Here is a 10,354-nt window from a genome sequence, read left to right as displayed (position 1 = left end):
CGCGGGAAAGGTGGCGCGGACCGCGGGCGGCGGGCGGGGCCGAGCGCGGACAAAGGTCTCCCCAGTCCCTTTAGGGGGCTTGATTAGTTTGATCCCCTGAGAAAGTTTGCATTTCCGGCCTCCTCGCTCTTGAGCGTCCGTTGGAATAATTTGCCATGGTCACAACAATAATAATAGGCACATTCACCCTTTATTTACTTATTTATTTCTGCTGCCTCGTTTATTGTTCACACCAGCCCCTCAGGGGCTAAGATAGGCCCCTTTTTGCAGACGGGGAAACTGACTCTCTGAGCCATAATGAATGAACCAAGAGCAGACGGCCAGGAACTGTCAGAGGCGGGACTCGAACCTAGGTCTTGGAGAATTCACAGGCCATGTGCCTACATGTGGATATCAGGCCCCTGCATTCAAGTTTTCTTGGGTTTCTTGAGGCTGTCCTCATGTTATGTGTTATGTATCCGGTAGCAGGCAGGGAAACCCTGTATCCGCACCTGTGGCTGGGAAGCCTTTCCTGGGTGTACCTGGATTTCATTTTCCATTCAGGTGAGCTGTGACCTTGGCGCTGGTCCATGTCCTGAATGGTTTTCTTGTAGCACCTGGGAACCCTTACTCCTTTCTTCTCTTCCAAGAGTAAATAGATCAGCTTGCATTCTCTGGGGGAGGGGATGTAATTTACAGATGTTAGTTAAGGTCATGGTCATAAAACTTTCTCAGTTTTCATCTCTCTCCGACCTGCATATATTTACATGTTGTATTTTGATGATTATAAAGGCAGTTTACAATGTTTTGCGTGTCCCTGAATGGCTTACAATTAATTCACCAGTTAAGTTGGACATACTCAAAGCATTTGGGTTTATTTCCATTAATCTTTAATGGAGTCGTAAGTAAATGGGGTGACTTGACAACTTCTTTTTGAAGTAACAGTCCTTTTCATTAAGGGATAATTTTTATATTTGTAAAGAAAGTCTCTCTTCTGAAAGCCGATGGATTCCATACAGCTTTTTAAATAAGAGGCATTCGGTCTGTGAGTTCTGTAGGCTCATGCATTATGGAAAGGAAGAGCAAGGACCCTTCATTAAAAGACATTTAAAAAAATAGAAACTTAGGATGTTCTGAGCAGCCCTCAAAGCCGCTTCTTTTCCTTGAGAACTTGGCTTTTCTGCATGGATTTTTGGCTGGCAACTGTGGTCATTTCACTAAAGAATTGAGATTTTGAGTTCTTCACTTCAGGATTGTGTGCTGAAAATATTGTCACTCGAACATCTACTGTTGGAGTTATTCTGAAAATCAGGTACTTAGCAGAAACCCTTCTTTTGTTAGATTAATGCATTTTTTGTCCCTTTTATAAACGTACGATGTTTCTCAAGCCTACTGAATTCTGTCACTTGGGGATGAAATCAGAACCATAAAAGGGAAGAGCTGAGAATCCTTTACTTTTTAACAAGTGTCTCAGGTTGATTCTATGATCAAGTAAGTGTCGGCACCTACCTGTACCAGGTGATCTCCTTACCTAGGTAAAAGATGGCCAACGCCCTTTTTTCTTTTTTTTTAAATTAAAGAATATAAAGTTTACCTGTTCCCGTAGCTATATAGCACCTTAGCATATATTTCTAGCTGGGGAAAGTCTCGGATGGGTCCTGCTTTTGCCGAGGAAGCTGCTTCCCTGGTAGCAAGATTTCCACAAGGCTAAACAGAAAACCGGTTCATCAGACTTTTGCAGAAGGGAGCAAAAGCAATAGATATGTGGCTTTTCTGTTTATTCTGTGGTTTGATGTAGTAGAAAATGCTCTAATTCGGGCTTGTATTTCTGAAGTTTTGAGAGTAGAGTGGTATGGTTATCTCCCTGGTCTGTTCAGAGCTGGGGTATCTGTGGCTATGTAAGAAATATTTGTTTATGATGTTGAGAATAAGCTTAAAACAGCTCAGTCATAAGTGGCAAGACCAGTTTCTCATATGCAATCTGTAGCTACAGTGTTCATATTGAAAGATTAAAAACTACGAAACTACTAACTCACTTTAAACTGAAGTTTAAAGCAGGCTTTCTTTGATCATGAAGAAGCTTGATTTTATTACAGGCCAGGACCATTTCTTCTCCTTTTTCCTAAGTTCTTTGCATTCATTCATTCATTCATTCATTTTGCTTATTCTGAGTGTTTTCTGATAGTGAGGAGGGAAAGGAGGTGTGGTCAGGAATATACGATTTGTAATAATAATCAGTTCTCTTTTCTGACCACTGGTTGGAATAGCTAGCTGAAGGCCATGTCAATGAAGCAGAAATATATCAAAGTATTTTCTTGGAACGATTATTCTGGAACAGCCCCTTTAGGCTGCAACCCCCTGGACTGTGACTGGCACACAATACATACTCTGGAGATTTACAAGCTTAAAAATTTTTTTTCTTGCTTTGTCAATCGCTAGAAACTAATGAAGTTGCGTTTTCTTACAAGAAAGTTCTCAATGGAACACTTACACAGTATTCACTCACCAAGGGTCACGTCACCTCTAAAAAGTAGTTTCTGATTCCGATTTCATGAAGTGTAAGGTTCTGAAGCACTGTAAAGCCACTGTATAATGACTAAACATAGCTTCTGAAGATGGGAGCACAGACTTTGCTTTTACCTGTGGGAGACAGCGAAAGACCACTGGTCACTGATCTTCGCTCCTCTTAGCATGACCGATCAGTGTATTATGGTTCTCTTTGAGAGCGCGTTTGTAGAGGAACTACTGCATATGATTGTCACACATCTTATTTAACAAAAGGATGCTAAACCCTTGGATGTTACCAGGAAGGAAATGCTATAATGTTTTCGTTGCTCCGTGATATCCTCCTGCCTCCTCCCAGATCCACTTCAACCATTGTCCTGTCCTGTTCCTCAGAAGGGTGGTTGGTAGCTAATAATATTAAACCCATTAAAGAGTGTGACCCGTGAATGTGCACTAAGTCGCAGGACCTTTGTTTTTTCAAAATTTTTTCTGCATCCCTTTATTATAATCTCATTTAGTTTGTCAGTCTTGGCAATATGTCTAGGTGTTCCTTTATGACAAAGTTATTTTCTTTTGAGGATTTTCATTTTTGAATGAAATAAAAACCAGAGGTTTGTTTTGGTCTGTGACTCCACAAAAGCAGTTAAGATCACCAGGTTGTAGGTTCCAGGGCTTATTTTCATCAATATAAGGAACAACTTTCTAACGATTAGAGTGATTCCAGGCCGGCCTGTTCTCTCTGATGGTAGAAAGTGCCATCGACCCAGGAGAGAATGAGCACAGGTACAGGGGGATTCACAAATCTGAGACAACTTGAATTAGACCTCTGAGGCCCACCCAGTGCCAAAGTTCTATGGTATTCTGTATCTCATCCTTGAACTTCAGTGCCAAGCCCATATACATAAATAGCGTATTTTCTATCGACTGTGGACAATCTAGTACCTGCTGCTTTAACAAATATTAAATTTATATCTAATTGCAATAATGCATAAGTGCAAAAATTAATACTTCGAGAAAAAACTTGGTACAGGATTATTTAATTCTAATGTCTCTGTCCTGGTAATGAGCACAATAAAACCGCTGGGCAGTCATCTTTCTGTTTGGCTTAACTTTAAAAGCACAAAACAAAGAATTTAGAGACTAAAATGGGCACCTACAATAAAAATGTTTTAAAAAGCTGACCTTCTCTTAGCCAGTATTATTGATTATCTACATTTTTATAATGCTGATATGCATCAAGCCCTGAAAAACATAATCTTCTGAATCAAAAAAGATCTAGCAACTTGTTTGGCATCATCTTAACCTTCGGCACCTTTTATTTTTGGAACACAAATGACCCCTGTCTTCTTAACATAGCAGTTCCATGTGAATTACTCAAAACCATTCTTCGCAGATTCTTTAAGTGTGGAGGCTGCACTGTGAGAGAAGGGCTTCATGGTGGCCAGCTGGGAGGCCAACCAGGGTTCAAGTCTCAGTGCTGTGTCTCCCTTGACCCTCCCTAGCTGAGGAGCTCGGGATGAGTCTTTCCTCATATCTTTGATTTCTCATCTCTACAAAAGGAATAACAACACCCATCTTTCAAGGCTGTGTAAGGCTTGTAGGCAGCACTTACCAGGACTGTTTCAGATAGTTTTGTATTTCTGAAGGCAGTCCTCCTTGTTCTGTAGCTAGATTCTCCTGGATAAAGGAAGGAATCAATTGAGTTACTTTGGGAAGCTGTCCCAACTTTTTAAACCAATAGAAGCTGGGTTTCCCAAACAGTTCTCGAGTCATTGGAAAGGTCTGACCCAGCCTTTTCCTGGCACCCAGGGAGAAGTCAGTTTATGCTCCCTCAAGACAAGGCTGTTTCAGGTATTAAAACATTCAAGGTCCTTCTGCCTCGATCCAAGTCTGAACTAATCTAACCTCTTATCCACCAGGGAATTCCATTCAGCAATCACTGTTTGGGGAAAACTGTCTTGTCTCTGAAATCTATAATTGATTTAATCTGGCTCGTTTGTACACAGGCACACATTGTTTTATTACGCTTCACTTTATTGGGCTTCACAGACGTTGTGTTTTCTACAAATTGAAGGCATGTCCATCCACAGCAAAAGGGTTATGGCTCGCTTTATGCAGGGTGTATTGTTCCAGCCTCTAGATCTATATTATGGGCACAATTTATAATTCCACATCTAGTCTGAGTCTACATTATTAGACAGCGCAGTCACTGGCACTCTATTCTGTATTCTGTTTTCCTCATATGTCTTTTTCTATTGGGAATCTTGAACCAAGGGCCTGCAGGCCACACAGCCACAGACAGGCTTTGTTTGGCTCAAGGGCTAAAAACAAACAAACAAACAAAAACACCACTTGAATTGGAAGCCAGCATTTAAAAATCCTTCAAGCTGGGATTTCCAGCTTTTCTTGAAACATCTAAAGTTGGCCATACTGGGCCCACAATCCCACAAGATAGCCATTATTTGAGACCAAATGTTGACTAGTTAGAGGGATGGACACATGCTCTTCAGTTTGCTACAGGCCCACCACTACTTATGCCTAGATCTGTACCATTTATCTTTGAATATGTTTTCCACTGGTCCGTTTTTCCTTATGACAGAACGAAGACAAAAGTAAAATGTTCTAGTGCCCATATTGCTATCATAAACCTCAGAGAGATTGTCAGTAGCTAATAAAAATCAGCGATCCTTTTGGACAGCTTACTCTGCTCGACAGTGTGCTAAGTGCTCTGGACATCTTGCCTGGTTCTTATTTACGCTGTGAGGCCGGTGTTTCTGCAGCTGTAGGCTCTCTTTGTTCTACCTGATGGGGTCAGGGGTTGGGTAAGAAGTGGTGTGTAGAACTCCTCCCTCCTACTTTTCTGCACCAAGTAGTTTTTGATGGACAGGATGCTTTAGGCATCTCTTTATGATGCACATCTTGGGTTAGAGCAGGTCCCTCTGCTCAGGATACAGCTCCATTGCAGGGGATTGCAGCCTCCCCAAACTGTCCTCATAGAAGTCACATGTTTGGTTGATGGGGTAAGTTGTAATAAAACATTCAGTTGAACAAACTGGCTGTGCAGACCACCTTATAACTCTAACTGGATCTAACATCTCAGTCATCTGATCCATCAAAGGAACATTTGAACCTACTATAAAAAGTTGGGGAAAATAAAATTGTTTCAATCTAATAGTAAAGCTTCTTAGTAGACAAAAAAAAATATCTCACTGTTTGGCATCCTTTGCTTTGGTGAGAGTTGATTTCAAATACGAATACTCTTTTGGATAATATGTTTTGAAATTCATAGTTATAACTTGATTGGAGTGATCTTCTTTGTGTCATAAACTAAGACATGTGACAAGAAAAAACTTCTGAGATGTTCTAAATTAAATTACAATGGCCAGAGCGTGAGAGAAAGACAGAACAGTTAGCTTGTTAATAGCTGTGGACCAGCTCTAACAAAAGACTTCTCACATTCCTGCAAATCTGTTGGAATTTAGGATTAACTTCCAGGTAGTTATTTCCGTGATTCCAAAAGAGAAAACAGCCGGGCGCCATCGAACCCCAGAAGCTTTCCCTATCCTGACCCCAGGAGCCTCTCCTTATTTGCACATGAATTTTCCAATCTGCTGCCCACAACTAATTCACAGGAGCTGACGCTCCTTCCTTGCTGGCTCCAAGTCACCTTCTCCTACCCTCTTTGTCTATAGCTAATGTAAATTCTTCCAGAACGGTTTACATCTCTCTGCCCCCACCCCTTCTTGATGTATAAAAAACGCCCAACAACTCCAGGATGACAGACCTAGCCATGCTACTGATTCAGACTTCATGCCCCAGGACCCTTTCCTAAAAAGAGACTTTCAGCTTTGGAAGTTAATTTTCATTTAATACATGAAAAAGAAGAGTGCCTGGTGATAAGGAATAAATTCTTCACATGCTTCAAGCCGGCGCAGACTGATTTGGGGGGCTCCTCCTTTGTCCACAAAAAGGCCTTTAATAGTTCTTCGCTCGATAGAGAATCCAAACTCAGATTTTTTGTTGCAAGCAGCTTTATCCTGCAAACCAAACAACTCAGTGGTTTCAGGACTACTCAGATTTCTTTCGGCCTCATCACTATTGTATGTTCAGATCTTGTTTCTCAGTAATAAAAAGTGGCCTGTTTGATTACTAAGATTCTGGACTGAGTTTCCCCCCCGCCCCCATATCTTTCCATTTGTGTCTAAAGTAGAGTGAATATAAAACAGGACAAACTTGTTCCAATGTAACACTTCCTGGACACTTTCCGCTTTACAAGGTAACAATCCTGACTGTTTGTTTTAGAAATGGTAATGTTGTATCATTGTAACAAATTATACTTAAAAATCATTCAGTGTGAAATTGCAGATTAATCCCATAGGGACGGGGTATTAACAATCACCCAGCCCCTTTGGAGCATACAGATGGTGAATCTGGGACTCACAATAGGAACAATCGCTGATTACATGCCTGGGTGTAACGGACAAAAAGACCTCTCCAACCTCCCCAACTTCGGCTGAGGAACACGGTGGAGGTCCTAGCGCCTGACTTGTTTAGGACACTCAGGTCCCCCAGAATGCCTGTATTTCACCACCTAGTCTATGTGACATTCTACAGCCCCTTCTGTGTGCTTTGAAACCTACCAGGGGTATCTATGAACATATTCTCTCAGTGTCTTAAGCTTTAACCCTTCCAAATTCCACATTGTTTAAAGAGCAACTTCGCAATGGAGCGGGCCCTGGGGACGCGGCAGATGTGCTCAGTGGAGAGAGCTCATTATCAAAACCAGTATCCACTGTTCACCAATCACCAGGAAGAAAGTCATCACTCACGGCCTGGACTAGGGGCTGGAGAGGGCTCTACATTTCAGAAATTAATCTGCACCTGAAATGAAAAGTACAAAAGCCCCTAATTTTGAAACTATCATTCTATGGAGCCACAGATGGAACCCCCCATGACATGCTTGACACTGAGAATGACAATGGTACACCTGTACACAGGCTCTTGAATACAGACCATGTTACAGCAAGTGACCAGTGTGTGCTAGGGACTCTGAACTAAGCAAGTAAGACTGTTTTCTATTAAACTATTTATAAAATTTCACTGAAATTTTAAATTAATACAACTTCAATGGTAATTTAGGTTCCTATGCAACTTCTGTATACACCCAAAGTTTTCCTCCCAATCACTGGTTTGATTTCAGATGCAAAGGTGAGAAATAACTTTCCAATCAGGAGAATAAGTTGTCTCAAAAGAGAACCCAAAAGCTGGGATGCTTAAAAGACTTTAACACAATTCTCTTGGTTTTTTCGGATGTGTTTCTCAAAAGTTTTATCTAAATGAACTTTTATCCTAAAAATTCTTTTTCCAAATTGTTTTGTTATAGAGCTCATAAAAGTACAAGTGGATGTTGTGTCTGTGTCTGACTAGAAACTGTTTTGCTTTTAGACATGTGTAGCCCACACTGGTTTTGCTTTTCCTAAATCCAGGGCTTTGTGATAGCTGTGGGTCAGCTGAGTGATAAAGACCATGTCCTCTCTATTGGACCAATTACTCTCCTTGAGCGTTTCACAATCCTGTCTTGAGGGGACACTTGTAAGCCTCTCAGGATTATTCTAGAGATGGTTTATGACTGGTCCTTATGTTCGCCTAGTCTCTCAGACATTGGCATATATCCATTAAATGGGTATAGTTTCCATTTTGAAAGATGAAAAAGTTCTAGAGATCTATTGTACAACAATGAACAACACTACTGAACTGGCACTTAAAAATGGTTAAGGTGGTAAATTTTGTGGATTTTTTTTTTTTACCAGAATTAAAATTTTTTTAATCAAGTGAATATAGCAATTGTACAAATTAGGAAAAGCTTTGTTTACCATGAAAAAAGGCCTATGACAGGGTTCTCAGCCTTAGGGCTTGATGGTTCTTTGTTGGGGGTGGGGGTAGAAGCTGTCCTGTGCAGCGTAAGATGTTGAGCAGCATCCCTGGTCTCTACCTACTAGATGCTAGTAGCACCCCACCCCTAGCATGACAACTAAAAAGAAAAAACCAGATGATGATAAATGTCTTCTGGGTTTCAGGGGCAAAGTTGCTCCTGTCTGAGAACCACTGGATTATTATAAGACTGAGGAGGAAAGAAAACACATTTTGAAAAAAACAACTAAATCTTCTAGGTCTTCACTGTCTATTATGGTAGTCAATAGTGGTATGGAGCTATTTAAATTAAAGTCAAATTTAAATCTCAGTTCCTGGTTCTTTAGCCACATTTCAAGTGCTTGATGGCCACATGTGGGCCACCATATTGGACAACACAGATATAGACCATCATCACCAGAAGTTCTATTGGCAGCACTGATCTGGATGCTCAATGTATTATTTCTCATCTAGATATTCACTGTATTTCTCATCTATTTGGTATATGTGCTCATCTTTTAATTCCTTTTCAGACTATAAACATGTGCGAAGTTGATGGTGAATGCCACAGCAGATCCACCATCAGACACGTCAGTATGTAACTGTTAACTAAGCTGCCCTTTATTACCTGCTCATAACCTCCCTCATCAGAAGAAAACAAAGGAGAACAAAAGCAAAATAATTTGTGCATTAACCTTACTTCCCCATCAGTGATCACAGCAAACATCACAGTCTTAGAGCTCCTTTATTGTCTCTCTGAAAATGTAACAGAGCTTCCCATCAGAACAATCCTGATTAGCAGTTCCTCCCAGTTCTTGACACATTGGTGTCTTTTCTATCCAGACGGATTAAGCAGGTGGATGCCAAGGCCTGTTGGTCCCCAGGGTGGAGGGTAGAAGGAACATGCACGTAGTTTTATGTTGCTATTACGTTCTGTAAGCACATTAAGAGGGTTCCTGGATTACCTACTGTCTACTCTGCTTAGATGAATGAAAACTAGCTGTTAATACTCAATACACCTCAGAATCAGGAAATGCAGATTTCTTCCTTCTCTTTTCCAAGACATTCAAGTCACCAAAGAAGACACGGTCACACTAGGCAGAGTCTTCAGTGAGAACTGACACTCATGAAATCCTCATGTGGTTTGAGTAAAAGGGAGACCCTGTTATTGGACTGTTTTTCTGTCCAAAATCTCTCTCCTCCAATTGTTGGGGGTTGTGTGAAGTCATTCTTTTACTCTCTATCTCATTCTTTGTTGGTGTTTTAAACACTCAAGTGTTACGTCACCGATGCCTTATTTATCCATCAGACTTTCTATGGTCTAGAAAATAGAACAGAAAGGATTTGACTCCTGGTGGAAGGGAGACCTGGAAGGATGTGGGATGGGGTAAGGTGTTTGTACACCTTTGGCTGATAAGATAAGGACAAACTAGGGTTTAAAAAATGTTTTTTTAAGTGCACAACATCACAATAGCAACACAAACCAAAAAGTGAATAGAAATTAGCCAACCTTGAGGACATTACTCTAAGTAAAATAAGCCGGTCACAGAAGGACAAATACTGCATGATTCTACTTATCATGTGGTCCCTGTAACAGTCAAACTCATAGAAATAGAGAGTAGAATGGTGGTTGCCAGGGACCGGGGTCGGGGAGGGAAGTTGTTATCCAACAGGTGTAAAATATGCTTTGTAGATGGGTAAGTTCTAGAGATCATACTGCTCTTGTGCCTGTAGTTAACCCTGTATGATGCACTTAAATATAAGGGCGGAGCTCCAGCTAAATGTTCTTAATCACAATGAAAATAAATGTTACATGCCATGAAAAAAATGAGCCAAATAAATTCAAAAGACTGTTTTCCCCCAGCTTTTTCTTTTCCCCAAGATAAATTATTTGTTTTCTTTTTTAATGGTGACATTGGTTAACGAAATCCAATGTTTCAGCTGTACACTTTAACAGTAA

The sequence above is a fragment of the Pteropus alecto genome, unplaced genomic scaffold (genome assembly GCF_000325575.1).
Source record: "Pteropus alecto unplaced genomic scaffold, ASM32557v1 scaffold259, whole genome shotgun sequence".
Taxonomy (NCBI): domain Eukaryota; kingdom Metazoa; phylum Chordata; class Mammalia; order Chiroptera; family Pteropodidae; genus Pteropus; species Pteropus alecto.
This window is presented reverse-complemented; position numbering follows the sequence as displayed.